Raw genomic sequence first — 22,124 nt, 5'->3', positions numbered from 1 at the left:
ATCAATTTTTTTTATCCTTTCAAAGAACCAGCTTTTAGTTTTATTGATCTTTGCTATCGTTTCTTTCATTTCTTTTTCATTTATTTCTGATCTGATTTTTATGATTTCTTTCCTTCTGCTAACTTTGGGGTTTTTTTGTTTTTCTTTCTCTAATTGCTTTAGGTGTAAGGTTAGGTTGTTTATTCAAGATGTTTCCTGTTTCTTAAAGTAGGATTGTATTGCTATAAACTTCCCTCTTAGAACTGCTTTTGCTGCATCCCATAGATTTTGAGTCGTGGTGTCTCCATTGTCATTTGTTTCTAGGTATTTTTTTATTTCCTCTTTGATTTCTTCAGTGATCACTTCGTTATTAAGTAGTGTATTGTTTAGCCTCCATGTGTTTGTATTTTTTACAGATCTTTTCCTGTAATTGATATCTAGTCTCATAGCTTTGTGGTCGGAAAAGATACTTGATACAATTTCAATTTTCTTAAATTTACCAAGGCTTGATTTGTGACCCAGGATATGATCTATCCTGGAGAATGTTCCATGAGCACTTGAGAAAAATATGTATTTTGTTGTTTTTGGATGGAATTTCCTATAAATATCAATTAAGTCCATCTTGTTTAATGTATCATTTAAAGCTTGTGTTTCCTTATTTATTTTCATTTTGGATGATCTGTCCATTGGTGAAAGTGGGGTGTTAACGTCCCCTACTATGAATGTGTTACTGTCGATTTCCCCTTTTATGGCTGTTAGTATTTGCCTTATGTATTGAGGTGCTCCTTTGTTGGGTGCATAAATATTTACAATTGTTATATCTTCTTCTTGGATCGATCCCTTGATCGTTATGTAGTGTCCTTCTTTGTCTCTTCTAATAGTCTTTATTTTAAAGTCTATTTTGTCTGATACTAGAATTGCTACTCCAGCTTTGTTTTGGGTTTCATTTGCATGAAATACCTTTTTCCATCCCCTTACTTTCAGTCTGTATGTGTCTCTAGGTCTGAAGTGCGTCTATTGTAGACAGCAAATATATGCGTCTTGTTTTTGTATCCATTCAGCCAATCTGTGTCTTTTGGTGGGAGCATTTAGTCCATTTACATTTAAGGTAATTATCGATGTGTATGTTCCCATTCCCATTTTCTTAATTGTTTTGGGTTTGTTGTTGTAGGTCTTTTCCTTCTCTTGTGTTTCTTGCCTAGAGAAGTTCCTTTAGCAGTTGTTGTAGAGCTGTTTTGGTGGTGCTGAACTCTCTCAGCTGTTGCTTGTCTGTAAAGGTTTTAATTTCTCCATCAAATCTGAATGAGATCCTTGCTGGGTAGAGTAATCTTGGTTGCAGGTTTTTCTCCTTCATCACTTTCAATATGTCCTGCCAGTCCCTTCTGGCTTGCAGAGTTTCTGCTGAAAGATCAGCTGTTAACCTTATGGGGATTCCCTTGTGTGTTATTTGTTGTTTTTCCCTTGCTGCTTTTAATATGTTTTCTTTGTAGTTAATTTTTGACAGTTTGATTAATATGTGTCTTGGCATATTTCTCCTTGGATTTATCCTGTATGGGATTCTCTGTGCTTCCTGGAGTTGATTAACTATTTCCTTTCCCATATTAGGGAAGTTTTCAACTATAATCTCTTCAAATATTTTCTCAGTCCCTTTCTTTTTCTCTTCTTCTTCTGGAACCCCTATAATTCGAATGTTGGTGCGTTTAATGTTGTCCCAGAGGTCTCTGAGACTGTCCTCAGTTCTTTTCATTCTTTTTTCTTTATTCTGCTCTGCAGTAGTTATTTCCACTATTTTACCTTCCAGGTCACTTATCCGTTCTTCTGCCTCAGTTATTCTGCTATTGATCCCATCTAGAGTATTTTTCATTTCATTTATTGTGTTGTTCATCATTGTTTGTTTCATCTTTATTTCTTCTAGGTCCTTGTTAAATGTTTCTTGCATTTTGTCTATTCTTTTTCCAAGATTTTGGATCATCTTTACTATCATTACTCTGAATTCTTTTTCAGGTAGACTGCCTATTTTTTCTTCATTTGTTTGGTCTGGTGGGTTTTAACCTTGCTCCTTCATCTGCTGTGTGTTTTTCTGTCTTCTCATTTTGCTTAACTGACTGTGTTTGGGGTCTCCTTTTCACAGACTGCAGGTTTGTAGTTCCAGTAGTTTTTGTTGTCTTACCCAGTGGGTAAGTTTGGTTCATTGGGTTGTGTAGGCTTTCTGGTGGAGGTGACTAGTGCCTGTGTTCTGGTGGATGAGGCTTGATCTCGTCTTTCTGGTGGGCAGGACCACATCTGGTAGTGTGTTTTGGGATGTCTGTGACCTTATTATGATTTTAGGCAGCCTCTCTGCTAATGGGTGGGGTTGTGTTCCTGTCTTGCTAGTTGTTTGCCATAGGGTGTCCCGCACTGTAGCTTGCTGGTCGTTGAGTGGAGCTGGGTCTTAGCGTTGAGATGGAGATCTCTGGGAGAGCTCTCGCCATTTGATATTATTTGGAGTTGGGAGGTCTCTGGTGGACCAATGTCCTGAACTCAGCTTTCCCACCTCAGAGTCACAGGCCTGACACCCGGCCGGAGCACCAAGACCCTGTCAGCCACACAGCTCAGAAGAAAAGGGAGAATAAAGAAAGAAAAAAGAAAACAAAATAAAGTTATTAAAATAAAAAAATATTTTTAAAAAATTAAAAAGTAATAAAAAAGAAAGAAGAGAGCAACCAAACCAAAAAACAAATCCACCAATGATAACAAGTGCTGAAAACTATACTAAAAAAACAAAACAAAACAAAAACAGACAGAACTCTAGGACAAATGGTAAAAGCAAAGCTATACAGACAAAATCACACAAAGAATCATACCCATACACACTCACAAAAAGAGAAAAAGGAAAAAATATATATATTTTAAAAAAAGGAAGAGAGCAACCAGATCAATAAACAAATCTCCAATGATAATAAACTCTAAATACTAAACTAAGAAAAACATAAAACCAGAAACAAATTAGATGCAGAAAGCAATCCCCAAGTCTACGGTTGCTCCCAAAGTCCACCACCTCAATTTTGGGATGATTTGTTGTCTATTCAGGTGTTCCACAGGTGCAGGGTACATCAAGTTGATTGTGGAGATTTAATCCGCTGCTCCTGAGGCTGCTGGGAGAGATTTCCCTTTCTCTTCTTTGTTCACACGGCTGCCGGGGCTCAGCTTTGGATGTGGCCCCCCCTCTGCGTGTAGGTTGCCTGAGGGTGTCTGTTCTTCGCTCAGACAGGACGGGGTTAAAGGAGCAGCTGATTTGGCGGCTCTGGCTCACTCAGGCCGCGGGGAGGGAGGGGTACGGATGCAGAGCGAGCCTGCTGCGGCAGAGGCCGGCCTGACGTTTGCAACAGCCTGAGGCGCACCGTGTGTTCTCCCGGGGAGGTTGTTCCTGGATCCCGGGACCCTGGCAGTGGCGGGCTGCACAGGCTCCCCGGAAGGGAGGTGTGGAGAGTGACCTGTGCTCGCACACGGGCTTCTTGGTGGCGGGAGCAGCAGCTTTAGTGTTTTATGCCAGTCTTTGGTGTCCACGCTGATAGCTGCAGCTCGCGCCCGTCCCTGGAGCTCATTTAGGTCGTGCTCTGAATCTCCTCTCCTCGTGCACCTGGAACAATGGTCTCTTGCCTCTCAGGCAGGTACAGAATTTTTCCCAGCTTCCCTCCCGGCTAGCTGTGGTGCACTAACTCCCTGCAGGCTGTGTTCATGCTGCCAACCCCAGTCCTCTCCCTGGGATCCGACTGAAGCCCGAGCCTCAGCTCCCAGCCCCGCCTGCCCTGGCAGTCATGCAGACAAGACTCTCAGGCTGGTGAGTGCCAGTCGGCACCGATCCTCTGTGCGGGAGTCTCTCCGCTTTGCCCTCCGCACCCCTGCTGCTGCACTCTCCTCCGTGGCTCCCAAGCTTCCCCCACTCCCACACCCCGTCTCTAACAGTGAAGGGGCTTCCTAGTGTGTGGAAACTTTTCCTCTTTCACAGCTCCCTCCCAGAGGTGCAGGTCCCGTCCCTATTCTTTTGTCTCTGTCTTTTCTTTTTTCTTTTGCCCTACCCAGGTACGTGGGGAGTTTCTTGCTTTTGGGGAAGTCCGAGGTCTTCTGCTAGCATTCAGTAGGTGTTCTGAAGGAGCTGTTCCACATGTAGATGTATTTCTGATGTATTTGTGGGGAAGAACGTGATCTCCACGTCTTACTCCTCCAGTATCCTGAAGGCCTCTCCTGTTATTGTGTTTTAAGTACTCCTCTAAGCTGCTTTTTTAGCCTTTCTGAAATGAGACAGGATAAAAAAACATCGTCACTAAATAAAGAAGCAAACACATTTAAAGCAGTTTTCACAGTGCCTGGCCAATAGTAGGTACCTAACATAAAAGTTAGTTTTATATATCCTTGTAAACAGTCTAATTATCCTTTGTGGATCCAAGTTGGTCCCTTGTGGAATATATTAGAAAGGGCATGGAAAAGTGATTTTTACCATAGACAAGTTTCCCAAACTGGAAAGATGTTACTGCATTAGGTAGGAGTGGGTATAACTCTAAAGCAAGCTGAGAGCCCAAATGGTCCAATCTCTGCATGGAATTCCCTATAAGTAAGCCCAGCCTAGACCAAAAATAATTTAAAAGTGATTTCAATCTTTACTTAGGTCTTTCAAAGGACATGAAAGGGAACTTGCTCTTATCTGTCAGCCACATATCATAAAATCTTGCTTCTTTTCCTTTCCAATTCTCTTTCACTTGCTACCTCTCAACATATCCACTTACAACTAGATTTGCTCCCTCTAACACCCACCTCCCAGCTCTTTATCATGTAGACTGACCAAGCCTCTCTGATTGGAGTTTCCCCTTTTTCTCATGCCTCTCTGGACTTCTTTCCCGCTACTCATTCTCTGATTCTATATCATAAAAGATTTATGAACTAGGCTGACAAAGACAATTCTTCTGCTTGCAGGTGGGTTGGGGAATTCTTACAGGTTGATAAATCTCCTCTGTCATCTGGGAAATAAAGGGTGATTAATGTGTGGTAGAAGAGGAGAGAACTTTGGAATGTAGCTGTAGCTCAGGAATATACTCAGGCATGTTGGGGCAAAGGTCAGGACTTGGTTCTTCTGGTCCTGCCTTTACCAAGGCTTCCCTTGCCCCATGATAAGGGACTTTATGACATCTGTAACTTGGGTGTAGAGTCATGATGCCCTTATGTTGAATGGAATGGAAGGTATTGGTGCAGAGTAAGGGGATAATGACAGGGGGCAAATGATCTGTCCTATTCTTGGTTTCCTGTGGACTGTGGGCTTGCCTCCCTCTCCGTGGAGTAAGCAGAAAGGACACAGTCTTAGATTCATCGTACCCAATTTGCTAATGGAAAATGGAGGCATCCATACACTATTTTCCTGTGCTGATAAATCCAGTAAATAGTATGTCAATTTACTGTAAACCTATATGCTTATGTATCTGTTACGCCAACTTCAGGGTACCTAATCCAGACTCTGATGTAAGATCACAGTAGAAGAGAACCAGAGCGAGAGCTAGGCCAAGTCAGAAAATTGAGCCACAGAAATATTGACGCAGTACCATGGGGTTAATTAATTAATATGATCATTTTGAATTGAACTGATGTTTTTTCCCCTCACATTCTTTTCTTCAATTAATATTTATTGAATGCCAACTTGCCAATTGTTCTAAGTGCTGAGAACATTATGATGATAGGGCACTGGCTCGACTCTCCAGGGGCTATAGTATAGATAGGGAGACCGATGTAAGAAGGATAATCAGAAACAAGGTGTTCAGTGCCATAATTGAGGTATAAACAGAATGTCTTGGGAACCCAGGAGAGGGAGAGACTAACTTGAGAGAATCAGAGAGGAGGGGACACCAGAGTTAGGATTTAAGGATAAGGAGGTATTTGCTTGTTTGCTGGGATTATATTTACCTGATTTTAGTTAATACCTTATTAATATTAGAAAACATTGTCTGGCCAAATATGGTCTTAGCATTTGGTCTTTTGGTTTTGCAGTTAGTGATAGACCGGAGTAGAATCCCTGGAATGTTCTTCTGAGCTAAAGAATTTAAAATATGTCATACATAGTCAGAGACAAACCACATCCTTGGGGCTTAGCAGATAAATGCTCTGGGACTTTGTTAATGAGGATTATGGGAGACTTTCACTTGGGCCACCCAGTATTTACTTCCTGTGGCAGTAACACCGTGTAAAATATATGCTGACCGGGAAAGATGGCCATTCGGAAGTGTGAACGTGGAGCTCCAGGCTGGGACCAAATGGACAGAAGTTGCTGTTTCCGGTGATGTTGGGAACCATGTGGCCTCAGCACATACAGTGGGGATTCCCTTCAAGCAGGAGTAAGGTTGTTGGATCCCAGCTTGAAACTGGAGGTCTTGGTGCTTGCTTCAGAATCAACACCAGGAAGGGCAGCACGGTGGCCCTCTCTCTCTGTGGCCTTCCTTAGCACTGCAACACATTTCTTTCCATTCTTTAGAAATAAACTCTGATTTAGAGCTTTATATTTCTTTAGTGTTTGTTATAAAAGTGACCATTAAATACGGGGTTTTAGTGACTAAAACATTTGGAGACCACAACCAGGCTGACAGCTTTAGGAGAGAGTTTATTTTCAATTTTTTTTTTTCTCCAGCCTGGCTTTAGCTTTAAATTAGATTGTAATAATCATAACAAAGCTTCCCCCTGCCCTTACCTGAAAGCACACTGCAGACCTGATCTCTTTCTGGGACTTTATTTATGACAGAATCCCACACTATTTTAGAGCTTTCATCTTCGAGGTTGCACGGCATTTTATGGGTCTCCTTTTTCTATAGCATTTCAGAGACCAGTTCAAAACAATATGAATTCTCTAGGGTGCTAGAAAGATCTTTAGGAAAAGCGGGTTCTCCCCCCCCCCCACCAACCACCACCCCCATTCTCTGCATTGATGTGGCTCTCATTGTGTTAATACTGGAATATGCAGTAAAGTAGGTTAGTTAAGGTATTAGTTCTGGAGCATTATTATCTGGGTATATTTCCCAGCCTAGCCATTTACTCACTGAGTGACCTTAGACCCCTTACTAAACATGTCAGTGCTGCAATTTTCACAGCTGTGAAGAGAGAACAGTGATAGTACCAACCTCAGAGGAGGGTTGGGAGGATTTATCGAGTTAGAGTACTTAAAGCACTTAGAACAGTTCTCTGCAGCAACAAGGGCTTAACAAATGTTAGCTGTTGTTATTAGCTCAGAAGCTCATGAAGTTACCTATAATGGATGAAACCGAATGGTCTAGTGGTCATCAAATAATTCCACTTTGGTTGGTCTGCACATACGGGCTTGCTAATGGGATGGTTAGGAGATTTTGAACTCTAAACACTATACTCAATTGCTAGCTACTTAGAGTTATAATTTCCTAGGGACGGTAGGAGGCAGAGTGGCTTAGAGCATTGAGTTTGTTCAATTTGAGCTCTTAAGAGCATTGGGGTTGGAGTCAGACAGCCTAGTCAAATGCCAGTTCTATTATTTATGTAGCCTTTTAGCGGTTTGGTTCCCTTATCTGTACCATGGAGAGAATTTCTCACAAGACTGTTGTAAGGACAATGAATATGAATGTTTGGGACACATACCAAATATTCACAACAGTTGTCGAGGGGGAGGAGAGGAGGGATTGATTGATTGTGGGTCAGGTTTTTTATGATTAGTTCCCTGGTAACGAGCGATTGGAGATGGGGATTTGCTCAGGGCAGCAGGCATCCGACAGCAAAGGGGAAACACTCAGCCCTTTTAAGCTTCAAGAATGCTGAGAGAAATGACAAAACTCAGAAGGGCAAATGGCAATTTGTTGCTGTCAGTATTACAAGTGTGAGTGTGGACACTTTAGTTCAGATGAATCATTCTGGATGTGTCCCTGTCTCATCCAGGAATTCCACTTGCATAAGATGGGGTGACATCAGCAGAGAAAAGAAGATAAAGGACCCAGTCTTCCTTCTTACTCCTGGAAATAGTGATGGTGGCTGTGCGTCCTGGGGTTTATTCACTCTTACAAAATTCTCAAACTGTAGTGGGTGTAAAACTCAAGTATGGAACTTGTTTAAAGGACATCTTCCAAAGTCTCACCCACAGAAATTCAGTAGGTTGTCAATGTCGCCTGGGAATCAGCTTATTTTGTTTCTCTAGGTGCTTCTGATGCAGGTGGTTAGACTAGACTTTGAGAAAGATGACTCTAGTGAGACTGGGCGGAGTAAACTCCCCTGCAGAAGGCAGCCGCCCGGTCCATTGAGATTTTCCCCAGCATGATGGTTTGCTTTTGGAAAGGCAGAAACAAAAAAATCCAGTGCTGCTTTATTTTGATCCAAAGCACTACTTAATAACCTATGTTATTTGTTAATTGTTTCTCACAACACTGCATGGACGACAGTATTAATTGCATTTGACACAAGAGGAATCAGGGACACAAGGAAGATTTCTTTAGGGGTGCAATGTGGTTTGGTGCAAACATGAAGTATGGGCAAACATTACACAGGTCCTTCAATTTGTCCCCAGCCATCTGGGTATTGCTAAACACATCTGTTCCTTCTCCTGCAGAGGATGCTCCAGTGCTGCCACACGATTTAAATTATGTCGAGAGAGGGTTCCATTTGTCCACTTCTCTGGTGCATAGGGATGGCTCCCGGGAGCCTTGGTTCGCCGGGATTGGCGTTCATTCAGCGCCTGGGTACTTAACTCTGAATTTTGATTTGGGCATTTGCCAGGTACAATATTCTGCCAGGGCCTTCCCAGTCTGTTCTCTGCTGTTTTGCTCCTGAAGATTTACAGCTAATGAAGGGATAAAGAAAGGTCACGGCAAGAGGCGGTAGCATGTGGTGGTGACTCATGGTCTGGGCCTGGTGAGGAGCCAGTTTGGGTGGAACGCTCTACTAGCTGCTGAGCTTGTTTTCATGTGGCTCTCTGCCACGGCCCTGCAGGAAGCAGTTTCTCGCCTGTTGCTGGTCAGAGGGAAGGCCTGGTCATTCTCCCCATCCCTGCTGTTATGGTCTCAGCTCAGGCCAATGAAGCCTGGTGGCCATTTGACAAAAAATCCCATGGAATAGGAGCTCAGGAGCCAGTGGGATGGGTCAGGTCTGAGAGATCAGCCACAGACACCAGCTAGGGACACATTGACAGAAGGGGCTGAAGGAAGTTGGGAGATGCTTGTACTGGCAGGCAGCATTTCTCAACCTTGGCACTATTGACATTTTGGACCAGATAATTCTCTGTTGCGGGGAGGAGAACTGTGCTGTGCGTTTTAAGACAATTAGCACCACCCCTGGCTTCTACCCACTAGATGTCAGCAGCACGCCCCATGCCTCCCCTTTGCTCCCAGTTAATGCAGCCAATAAAGTCTCTAGACGTTGCCAAGTGTCCCCTGGAGGCAAAATAACCCCAGATTGAGAACCACTGAAGTATGGCTGAATCCCAGGCATGTGGCCATTTAAAAAGATCCATCTATCATCCTGTTTTCCTCATCCTTTTTCATCATCATCCCTAAAATTTATTGAGCACTTACCATGTGACTGGTACTCTGTTTTGCATTCATTATCTCATTTAATCCACACAACATCCTAGGATGAAGAAACTCTTATTATTCCCATTTTATGGATAAGAAAACTGAAGTTTATAAAAGTAACTTGCCCAAGATCGCACAGCTGGTATTTGGGGCTCAAGCACAGGTGTAGATGCCTCTTCTTCACCCTGTTGCCATATGTAATGGTGCCATAATATGGGAGTCTGTGAGAAATGCTGAGAGGCAGGGGAAAAGCTGGCATGCAGCATAATAAGAGGGCTGCTGGCTGGAGGCGGGGCCTCTACTTCAGGACTGGGATTCAGGATTTTAATGATAAACTCTGTGGAGATAATTAAGGGCTTAGATAAACTTGAATACTAGGTAGGTGATTCAGAAAGAGATACAGCTACAGGCTTGATCATGGGTAAACCTCTACCCATGCCCAGCTGTTGTCTTCTCTCTGTTCGTGACACCTGATACCTGAGATATGACACCTGATGGGAGCCCAAATGTGCCTTTTTCATTTCAAATACTGTTCATTGGACTGTGGTCTCCCACCCTAACCCCCGTTCCTTCCTTCAGGATCAGTACTTCTGCCTGAATCCCTGCTTCTTCTGCTTACCCCCAGCTGCCTTGTGCTCGGGGCACGTCTGTTGAAGTGACTGGACAACACGATGTTGCCTGTCACCTCTGGCCCACTAAAGATTCTGTGACATGGCAACTGAGGCTGGTGTGATCTCTGGTCTATGTAAAATACTTGTAGTTTGTGGGAACTGATGATTCTGAATTGAAAGCCAGTAGTCAGAGCCAACCCTGGCAAGGTTTGTTGGGCAACAATTGTACTTTTAATGGAAGGGTCAGGGCTTCTGGTGTTGTGGTTTCCTTAATATTAAGGGCATCAGCTGGAGGTGAGGAAGATGTTACTTGAAACCCAAGTGAGCCTCTCCAATGGTCCTGTTAAGTATATTTTACCATTAATGAAGCAGAAGAGATTTTGGAGTGCACAGCTGTTTTGTAGTCTGCTTGACACCTAGAACCAAATGGCCTTTGATATTATCAGACAGCTCTTGCTTCAGTTACATGGACTTCTCCTCTATCCGCACCCAATTAATTAGCATGTAAACTCATGTGTGATGTGAAAGCTGCAAGTACCTTTGCAGAGGGAAAATTCCAACTGAGTTGCAGAGGGCTTACTTGGGACCAGCAATAGTTTGGGGGCTTCTGCTGCTCAAGTGCCTGGTGTTTACCAATGTCCTGCTGAGCTTCGTCAATATATTAAAGTGTATCTTGCACAGTCACCACACAGGCTTCAGCATTCCTGTAAGACCGTGAAATCAGCTCTGCGGTTGCCCTGTGTTCTGAATTCCCTTTGCCCTTCCCTGGTGGTCTTGCCCTTTCTACAGGGTACTGTAGTGGATACTTGCTGGTTCAATGAGGTGTCATTTGAGGGATCTCCATAGTACAGCAAGGCTGCTCATTGGAAATTTTTTGCTTTTGCTCACTCTCTCGTTACCTTTGACATATATTTTAAATAATAGAAAAATAATACAATTTTATTGACGACAAATTAGAAAATACAAATAAACAACAAAGAAAAGGAAAATAAAAATTAACTTATAATCTTATAACTCAGATATAGCCACTGTTAACATTTTGGTTATACCCTTGTGTTTCTGTTTTGCTTTTTACAAAAGGAGGAGTTCGAAGAAATTGCCATAAGACATGTGGCATATTCTTAGTAGAATATTCAAAATGATGCTTAAATAAATCTTTTGATTTCTTGGCAAATGGGTCCTGATAGTCTTCGAAGATATACATGATTTTAGAAACCTAATAAGAAATGTCATATATTTTTCTCCTTGCTGATAAAGGGCATATCTACAAGAGACAGTGTCTGTGCACGTGTGTGTGTATGTGTGCATGTGTGTGTGTGTATGTAAATGGAATGTCTATGGCTCCTGAAAAAGAAATTCTGTTGCTGGATTTGCTGACTCACTGCCAAACCCTGCTGCAGGCAGGGAACAGATTCTGAGTTATTCAAGCCAAACATTTGGCCCTCGTGGATTACTGGCCACTGTGACAGACTTCTCCTCGCACCTCACCTCCTCACGTCTTCCTCCTTGGCACCTGGGCGTATCTGGCATTTTGTTCATTTTGCCTCCTCATCTCCTGCTATTTCTTTCAGTTACTCTTTAGCATTTCTCAAATTCCTATCAGTACCACCCCAACTCCCTAATGCACAATGTTAGAAATACCCAGACACTTCCTTCCTGAGGTCACTGCAGGAATTTGCTGTCTCTCTTTCTAGGACCTTGTTTGTGCATGCTGTGTGTTTTCCGGGCTCCTAATGCAATGAGGGGAGGGTGACTTACCCTCATTTGTTCGCAGTCACTCATGGAGTGGCTCCCTGTTTCCTTTCCTAGCCCAAAATAAGATCAGGGTGTTCAACTGAACTCAAGTTTTGTCACACCCTGAGGTGGACAGGCTTGGTGACAGGAGGGAGAGGAACTCTACCACTTCATTTGATGATTCCATGCCATACTGGGTAAAAGATAATTTTGTACAGACTGGCATGACCAGTAATGCTGTCACTGAGAGGATGCATCCTAGGATCATAATTTTAAAAAGTTAAAAAAAGAAGTGTTTAGCTCTAGTTGGCAAAGGAACTAGACACGGAACGATAGTGTAGCTTGCTTGCCTTAAAGGATCGCGAGGTATGAAGGAGACTGGAATGGCAAGGGCTTTATATGAAGAACTTGTTTCCCAGCTCTGTGGTGTTTTCCCCCCTCCCACAGTCAGTTTTTTGGTTTGCTGTTTGATAAGTTTGGAAAGGATCCTCAGCTAAAATGAGGCTAACGATAATTGCTTTCTAAATCCCAATAGTTGTCATTCTACACACTGATCATATACTCACTCATTTATACCTTACAAAACCTCCATGGAAGGATTAATCACCCGTCTTATACAGATGTGGAAACAGAGTATAGACTTTAAGAAACCTACCCAAGGTCACACAGCTGGTCAACCACAGAACCAGCATTCAGACCAGGAGTCTGGCTTCAGAGACTACACTCTGTTCTGCCTCCCTCTTGCAATAAATCAGGTGATAGGTCAGAGCCTTGAGTTCCAGTCAGAGCCTTGCTGTGTTATCTCAGGCAAGTCAGTCACCTCTCTGGGCCTCAGTTTCTTCATTTAGCTAAAAAATTCTGATTCTATGGATAGATTTATGCCCTTCCACTCCCCACCCCTGCAATTCTTGGATGCAGCTAGAGAAAGAAATGCAGTTCTCCTCAGAAGAAATCTGGACTTGGTTTTGCATCTAGCTCTTCTTTTGGTCTTGATTCCATTTCCCCTGTAGGAGAGAATTGCTGTTCTACAGGAGGGTCTCTATTATAAGCAGAGACAATTCCCTTGGGACAGCTAATCTCATTGGACCAATCCTACTTAGTTACAAAGAAAGGTTCATTATAACTTGCACAAGAAAAGATTTGAGAGAGGGCAGTCCAGAGAAATGGAGACAGTTCTTCAATTAGGAAGTGCACTATTCCATGTTTCCGAGAAAATTTTTTAATCCACAGACCCAGGACAAGTTTAAAAGGAGAGACAAGATGGTTCTGAGGATGAAGCATGAAACTGGCTGAGGGAAATGCCTTTTTCCTGCTAATTTGCCACTTGTTCCCCATAAAACATTTGGCCATTTTAGACTTTTGTTTCTTTGGTGAGGTTGCTATGGTAAGACCTGAAGAGTCACCTGTACAGCTGTCTGCAAATACTGACTTCTGATGATCTCGTTCAATCTCAGGAAGTGAGAGCATCCTGAGGAAGTTAGGAAGTTCTCAGCATCTCATCTGTCTGTAAGTGTGCCAGGGGTCCTGCAGCCCTGGCTCCTACAGGTTGAGCAACACTTTCGGACCCATGTGGTAATCTGAGCCATTTCCAGCAGTGTGGGGATCTGGGTGTGCAGAGAGCCTGCTCCACGTAGGAAGACTGCTGTTGACTGAAGCAACACAGATCCTCTCCACGGTTCTTGTCCTGTCTGATTATGGGCTCAACTGAGATTGAGCTCTTTGTGACAATGGCGAAAGCAAACATGGCGAATGGGAAAAACCTGTTGACTTTGTGCTGACTCATCATAATCAACAAAATAGCTTACTTCGTGCCATACTGCATGGGGGACTATACATATATTTGTAAAACTCATTCTGCTTCAGCTGTTACAGTAAACTTGGGACTGACTCTCTAACTCTTTAACTCCCAGAACAAAATCCATCCTTCTTCCCCTTTTCCCATGAATAGGTAAACATCACCTATAGTCATGGTCTAGTTTTTAGAAAAAAAATATTTAAGCCTAAATTTCTTCTCTCATTCTTTTACAGTGTCTTTGTTTTCTAGCTTTTGTTCCATGTACTCACCACACGACCCATTCTTGTCTTTGCTTCTGACCTTTATGAGAATGTCTCAAGACTCAACTCCCATTAGGTGAGATCATCATTCCAAAAATGTCTAGGCAATGTGCCTAGGAGGAGAGCAAATCTTTGCCCTGACATCAGAGAAGCTGAACACAGATATTGTGCTGAGGTGGAGCGGCAGGGGATTATGCCAGAAGGGAAGATTGGAGTCAGATTGAGCTAAGTCCCCTATGTCACATTGAGGAGGTTAGATTTTAAGCTGTGAACAGCAGGAAACTCACAAAAGCTTTAGGCAGATAATACAGACACACACACACACACACACACACACACACCCCACATGGATTCAAGACTTGTTTAATTAGGTTTAGTTTATAGTTTAGCACAAACGTTTGATAAGCACCAATTTTATGTTAGGCTCTGCAATAGGTGCTTGGGGTACAAAGATGGGTAAAACATCATTCTTTCTTTCAATAAGGAGTCAGAACTACATCATGACATAGAACTATATAAGAGAAGTTCAGATTAAATGCTTAGTCTTCATGCTAACAGAAGTGTTTTAGGCAGGAGAAGGACAATTTTTAAAATTTAAATAAAAATAGCTCTGATATTGGTATGCAGAGAGCATAGAACTGGCAAAGTATTAACTGTAGATTTCTATTCAGTGTTGGTTGTCTTCATTGTTATGATATCTCCTGCCAATTTTGGTCCTTTTGACTTATGAAACCTGGGATTCCGCACTTTGGGAAATCCTACCCAATGGATTTCTTTCTAGGATTCAGTAGGTAACAACCACTTGGACAGAAAAAACAAAATGATGATACCAAGGGAAGAAGTCAATTGGTGCATGGCCAGATTTGCTTTATATACCACAAGTTCTTGCCTGTTTCCAAATGTTCTGGGTAGATGCAGACTATTTGGAGATGGTCCAGCTGAGACTTCTCATGAATAAAAAATGTTGCTATAATTAAAATCTTTCAGGCCCAAGTTACCTTTTTCCAATAATTCACTTGTGATTTATGCTTAGAGACATACATAATATCAAATTACTTAAGTGGGGAGGAGGGGGGAGGGAAAGAAAACTAAGCTCTGTTGTAAGGATCAGTTATCAGAATATTGCTGACTTCATAAACCACTCAGGCTTTTTTCCCAGGCAACACTTGATGTATTTATAGCCTTGTAATTTGGTTACCTATCACTTAGCTTATATGTGAGTCACCCATGAAATATATGCACAGAGACCAGATGTACTAATTACAAAGGTAGAGTGCAGGTGGGAGAGCCCTGTTAAGACCACTGTTTAACAACAGTGGCAAATTGTGGGGAAAGGATCATTTATCATTAAATGACATTAAGACTCAATGGCAGAGCTTTTGAGTCTGGATTTAGAGAGCTATTCAGCTTTGCTCCTGTCAAGCTGGGCTTCCTATCTTGGAGTCACAGTTTTCCAGTTTGATGTGGTACGCTTGCTATATGGAGCAGCAGGGAGAGGATAGTGGCGGGAGGATGGTAAGGGAGATTACAGGAGAGGGGATAAATAGCTATTTGAGCAGAGTCATTTGTGGTAACTCACTTTTGCTTCAGAAGTGACATTCTGACATAACTGTCAGAAATTACTTTTTATTTATTTATTTTTAAGCCTCCAGATTCTTCTTTTCCTGGAATGATTTTCCATTCCAGACTTTACCTGGTGAAATCTTATCCATCTCGCAAAATCCATTTCAAGAGTGACTTCCTCCACGGAAACGCAGGTCTTACATTTTCTTTCAAGCGTACTCTAGTATATTACATTCAAACTGAAGGTATTATATTTAGGAGTAAGAAAAACTTGAAGTTGAAAGTGAACACCTTGTCTGGTATCACATAAAGGTATATTTAAGGTTACTTCATTGATTATTTCTGAAGTTTTCTTCTCTGACTTGTAAAATTGTGGTTTCCACCTAGCATTAAGAGGAATGAATTAGTTACATTCAGGACAGATGGCGTACTTTCCTCTCCCTGTGCTTGTCCTTACACAGAAAGAAAAAGAGCCAGATGCTGGGGAATTTTCTTAAGCAAATGTATGTATTCAAGAGCCAGCTAGACCTGGAAAATTAATTCACCCAGCTCTGAATTTGTATGCAGTGTTTTATCTCTCGACCTAGCTGTCTGAATGGTCCATTTCAGCTGTGGAGACCTACCTTCAAAATGTTTTGGTAGCAGAGGAACTCAAAGCCAGATTAATTATTAAATTACAAACAGTGAGCCACAGTATTTAAAATCAAGTTCAACACAAAATAATGTTTTCATGCTGTTAAAAGACTCACTCCAAGCCTCGTTTTGAAGGTGGAGTTGCAGCTAAATACACCTAACGGATACAGAGGGAAAATTTCCCCTCGGTGTTTGGATACTCTTGTGGAGCTAGAGTCTTAACTGGGCGCGGGAGAGGTGAAGTCCCTGTAGCCAGTGCTGAGCGTGGTTACTGGCAAGTCTTGGTAGCAGTGATTCAGAGGGTGCTGGTGATCCCTAGGAGAGATCTGGAATTACGCCAATGCCCAATGTAGGGCTTCTGGATTGGAAAGATTCAGCTACATCCACTCAAACAAATCATCCATTGTACTCTAGTCCACCTGAATTCCTTCACTGTACACACAAAGACTTCATCTGAGACTTAATGGCTGAAACCTGAGACGCCATTCATTCATTCATTCATTCAAGAAAGAGTTGTTGAATGCATATTATATTCTGGGTACTGTGTGAGGTGGAAAGAAATAAATAGGATCTTTTCCTACCAACCTCCTATCCTATCCAGGCTGGTGTGGGATAAATTGTTCTTGGTGAGCTTATAGGATGTCCTAGAGATTAGTTGCTTTTTCTAAACTGCACATGTATCATTTTAAAAACAGTTTTTAAAAAATGTAAGTAAACCATGAACATGGTTTAAGCTAAAAAAAAATTGAACAGTGTGGAAGAGTTAATACTGAGAAGTATCATTATTCCATCCCACTCCTCACTTCTCAGAAGTCCGCACCTTTAACTATTTCTACTGTATTTCATTTTCTGTTACTCCCAAATCTCTAAAAGCACACTTACTATGTGTTTCTTGATTCATTTGCTGCAGGCATTTTATAATGATATCCTGCTATGGTAGGTGAGAATTTAGTTCATTCATCACCCCCATCTCTCTTCCTTTTTGTAATGTAATTATATCACTATTTTTAGTTCTTCTAAAGGTTACTTTTTTAACTCAAGATAATGTACTTAAATCTTTTTCTTGGTCAATCAACTACTGACTTAATTTCTTGACCATTTACTTTCTAAGATGAGGATATTGATATCCATACCTCCCTGCCTTTTTAAAAATACCTTCTTGGAACTTCCCTGGTGGTCCAGTGGCTAAGACTCTGCGCTCCCAATGCAGGGGGCCTGGGTTCGATCCCTGGTCAGGGAACTAGATCCCACATTCATGTTGTAACTAAGAGTTTGCATGCTGCAACTAAAGATCCTGCATGCTGCAACGAAGATCCCGCATGTGGCAACAAAGATCCCACATGCTACAATTAAGACCCGGTGTAGCCAAATAAATAAATGAATAAATTTTTTTTTTTTTTTTTTTTTTTTTTTTTTTTTTTGCGGTACGCGGGCCTCTCACTGCTGTGGCCTCTCCCGCCGCGGAGCCCAGGCCCCGGACGCGCAGGCTCAGCGGCCATGGCTCACGGGCCCAGCCGCTCCGCGGCATGCGGGATCTTCCCGGACCGGGGCACGAACCCACGTCCCCTGCATCGGCAGGCGGACTCCCAACCACTGCGCCACCAGGGAAGCCCTATGAATAAATATTTAAAAAAATAAAAAATGAAAGTACATCCTTTACCCTCTCGCTCCTCTCAGCTGTAATTTTTCTGTCAGCATGTCAAGGTTTGAAAATATTTACACTCTGTTCTATAAGATAATTATTCTCAAAAGTCATTTAAAGTGATCCATTTAAGATTTTCTGAGGATTTATGTTAAGCTCAGTTGATCATTATTTCTGAAAAAGGCCCCTCTTTGAAAATTGGGACAGTATTCTGGCCTCCCTCCTACAAAATATGGTTCCTTAAAGGTTCTGAGCTCAAACCTAGAAGTCCTTTTACTATCTTTTATTACAATATGTCTAGCTTAGAGTTTTGAGTTAAAGTTAACTCTATGATTTTTCAATATCTCCTCACCCAATCTTCCTATTTCCTACTGAAGTTTTTGTCTGGCCTTTCTACACTTGAAGCCATCTTTATTGGGGATGAGACCACAGCCACCTGCTGTTACCATCTTCTAATCATCTGTTGACACTGCAGCATATTCCTGGGGCTAGGCCTTCCTTTCCTTATTCTTCTTGTCTAAACAGAACTGTAGCCATCCCTCATCCCACACTGCAGTTCTTTCCTGGTGAAAGTGAAGGCTCAGGCCAATTGTGTGCCAGTAATGAGAAACTTGGGTTACCTTACTGGATTCATACTATGACAATAATAACACTATTTTTAAAAACACTTTTTGATATACAAAGTACTTTTCCTATATTATCTCATTTAAACCTCACACCAGGGGCTTCCCTGGTGGTCCAGTGGGTAAGACTCCACGTTCCCAATGCAGGGGACCTGGGTTTGATCCCTGGTCAGGGAACTAGATTCCTCATGCATGCTGCAACTAAGAGTTCACATGCCACAATTAAGAAGCCTGCATGCCACAACTAAGCAGTCCTCATGCCACAACTAAGAGTCTGCATCCCACAACTAAGAAGTCCTCACGCCGCAACTAAAGATCCTGCCTGCTGCAACTGAGACCCGGCGCAGCCAAAATAAATAAATAAATAAATATTAAATAAATAAATAAACCTCATGCCAACTTGAATTCAGAGAGGTCCAATAGCTTGATTAAAGTCACAATTAATATATGATAAAGCCAACCCAGTTTCTCAGATCCAGGACCCTCTCCCTTCCACACGCACCACATGCTGCTGGTGCAAGTTCTCACCATTGGGAAATTATTATAAGTAAACTAAATCCCTCTTGCTATAATATAAACCAATTTCTTCCCCCCCCCCAAGCCCTAGCTTTATTGAGATATAATGGAAAAATAATATTAAGTTTAAGGTGTACAACATGCTGGTTTGATACACTTATATATTGCAAACTGATTACTGCCATAGCATTAGCTATTAGCTAACACCTCCACCTCGTCACATAATTACCATTTCTTTTATGTAGTGATAATATTTAAGATCTACTGTCTTAGCAACTTTCAAATACATAATACAATATTATTAGCTGCAATCACCATGCTGTACATTAGATCCCCAGAACTTGTTACTCTTATAACTGGAAGTTTGTACCCTTTGACCATTATCTCCCCATTTCCCCCACCACCCAGCCCTAGGAAACCACCTCTCTATTCTGTTTCTCTGATGAACTGATTTCTTTTTATTCTAACCTCAACGAACTTATAAAAAGTGATACTCAATCACCCCTAAATTAAAAGATAATATTCTATGATACCTGATTATTATACTGCATGACAGCCTCATACAGTATTAAAGTCACAGGAACCTGAGGGAAACATTGAAAGAGACTGACAGGTTTCAGACGAGGCTTAAATCACGTGATCACAGGCCTCATTTTAAAGCTGTGCGTGTGTGTGTGTGTGTGTGTGTGTGTGTGTGTCTGACATGATAGCCCCTTGCTTGTTCTTTCTTCTACTTCTATCCAATATGCTGAAACATTTTCAACCTAAAATATAAAACTACAGTGATGGATGTAAAATTGCAAATCCGGGTGTTCACGGGTTTCATAAGCTCCTGGAGGAAATATCAGAATACTTTCTATTTCTGTTCTGCTCATGTATCAACCGCACAGCACCTTCTCTCAACCCTGTCTTCAGCGATGTGTCTTTCTTGGGCTGAGGAATGAGGATCAGGTCTGTGGCTCTAAAATGGACTGGGACTCTGGCCTGACTTAGATGAAGGTGCGGGATTCAGTATTGGAGTCGTGGTCAGGACTCAGGCTAAGTGGTTACAGAGGAAAGACTGACAGGTAGAAAGAGGCTAAGGCATGTCCTAGAACAGGTAGGCTTGGGAAGCAAGGAGATCCTCAGCCTGAAGGTAGAAGAAAAGTGCTGATCTAATAGTTTCAAAAACTGACTGAAATAAATCAGTCCCTTTTTATCAGGAGTCAGCCTAAATTTACACCTATATAGTCACCCCTAAAGAAGACCATTTTTGCTCTTGAAGGGCTGGGGTTTTTAGCTGATTTGTTTCTGCAGGAAGAGAGATGGCTCTTTTATGCAGACTTCTTTGACATCTCAGCTATTGTGCCTCCTTTTCGAGTTCAGTTTTTCATTCCACCTTAACTTGGAGCAAATAGATTACTCAATATCCTCGTGCTTCTTTTCATTATAGTTTCCTCCTCAGGGATTTTGTGTCCCTGGGCTGGAAGGGAATTGGGCAGAGCCCCAAGGCTTGTCTTTAACAAGCTTGAATCTTGTCCACAGAGGAAAATATGACCTCCCTTGATGCTCATTTTTTGGGGGGCCTGAATCAACATGTTTTAGGTTGTACCTGGCTTAGTGGGTTGCAGAAATAAGACTTGACCTGTTTTATTGAGAATTAGAATGTTTTTCAGATAACGTCTGATGAAGAAAACACTCAAAATATGCATACTCATGTAGAAATTATTTCATACCAAATGTTAATTGATGGATTCATTCATTCCATTTAACTAATATTTACTGAATGCCTAATACTAGGCACTGAGACAATAAGAAAGGATAAGATATTGTCTTTCTCAAAGAGCAAGCCCGTAGCAGCTGTGGAGGCAGTGAATTACCTATAGAAAGTATGATTAGTACTATAGCCATTTTGCTTTGCATTAGAGAGTTTCAGTATAGCTCTGCAGCCAAAGGTCTTTATATCCAATATTGTCCTCTAAATAGGATTTTAAAAGAATGACCAATCTGATAAGTTTGCTAAGTGTAGGTTTGTTCATTTAGGTGGACCATTTCACAGCATGTGATTATTTTGATCTATCACTAAGTGTCCTACATCTCAAAAGAGACTACAATGGGTTGGCCTGTGTTTCCCACACTGGTAGCTTAGAAGTACTACAGATATTGTACATTGTTAAATTTGAAGTGTCAAAGAGAAATTTTTCAGTCTAGAATTTAATCAACCAATCTTTATTTCTGCTGGAAGAGCTAAGTATATATTATACTGTATACTTTTAGATCCCCCCTTTCTGAAAACAAAACTAAACTAAACCCTGCTTTTTATTAATTAGCATGATAATCTTTCCAAAGATGAATAGGAAATTGTGTTAGATTAGTTCCTATTTAATGTAGTTTTCTAAATGAATATTTATTTTGCAATGTGAGATCTGCCTGGTTCTTATTATCAATAGAAACCCAAGTGAGAATTTAAAGTAAGTGTGTGTGTGTGTGTGTGTGTGTGTGTGATGGTAATGGTGGAGGCACCCATTACTTTGCGATACATCAGTATAACTCCTTATTCTTATTACCCACTTGGTTCCTCTTACAGTATGAATACAAGGAAAAAACATTTATATATCACTTAAAACATTCTACTAGAAGAAAGGGGACAAATAAGCCTACTTCAATCACTAGCTTTGCAGAGGGAATGAGCAGAAGATATATTTAATCTTTCATCAAAGACTTTTTTTGAAATTACTAATATATAGTTCCACTCAGAACAGTGCTAAATGAGTTATTAGGACATTTAAACAAGATCATCATTGTTTTTATTAGCAACATTATTTCTTACTCCTTTTGTTAGAAAGACACCCTGCAGTATGTGCAGATCTCTTTAATTGCAACGCTTTTACATTTTTCCTCAAATGTATTTGACTTATTTTATAAATATTTCAAGTACATAATTGCTACTTTGCTTTAACAAAAATCACAAATGTATTTAGATAATCTAAGGGGTTAGAATCCATTTGCTCCTGTGAAGTTTATAGGAGAGGTAAGTATGATTTGTTGACTTTATGGACTACGACCCTGAAGGAAGGTCTCTCACCCCCATGACCCTCTGTTGTACATTTTCAGAATGAACACCTAAGGAATGCAGTGAAAGCTGTGGCATCAGATAGACTTGGGCTCCAAGCTCAGTTCTTTTACTTAATAATTGGATGACCTTGGGCAAGTTCTTTATCTTTTCTTTTTCAGGCTCTGGAATGTTTTG

General features: G+C 41.5%; 1 long non-coding RNA gene across 1 annotated transcript in view; it reads left to right on the top strand.

The window, feature by feature from the left end:
- Window positions 1-3,419: 3,419 nt before the first annotated feature.
- The window catches only part of LOC137223407 (uncharacterized), a 72,789-nt gene continuing 54,084 nt past the window's right edge, over window positions 3,420-22,124 (top strand). Inside the window, exon 1 of the long non-coding RNA XR_010942857.1 lies at window positions 3,420-3,799. This is a non-coding gene — a long non-coding RNA (uncharacterized lncRNA). The remainder of the gene's footprint in view (window positions 3,800-22,124) is intronic.

This window comes from Pseudorca crassidens, chromosome 4 (assembly GCF_039906515.1).
Source record: "Pseudorca crassidens isolate mPseCra1 chromosome 4, mPseCra1.hap1, whole genome shotgun sequence".
NCBI classification, from domain to species: Eukaryota; Metazoa; Chordata; class Mammalia; order Artiodactyla; family Delphinidae; genus Pseudorca; species Pseudorca crassidens.
The sequence above is the reverse complement of the archived record's forward strand: the minus strand, read 5'-3'. Positions and strand labels throughout refer to the sequence as shown.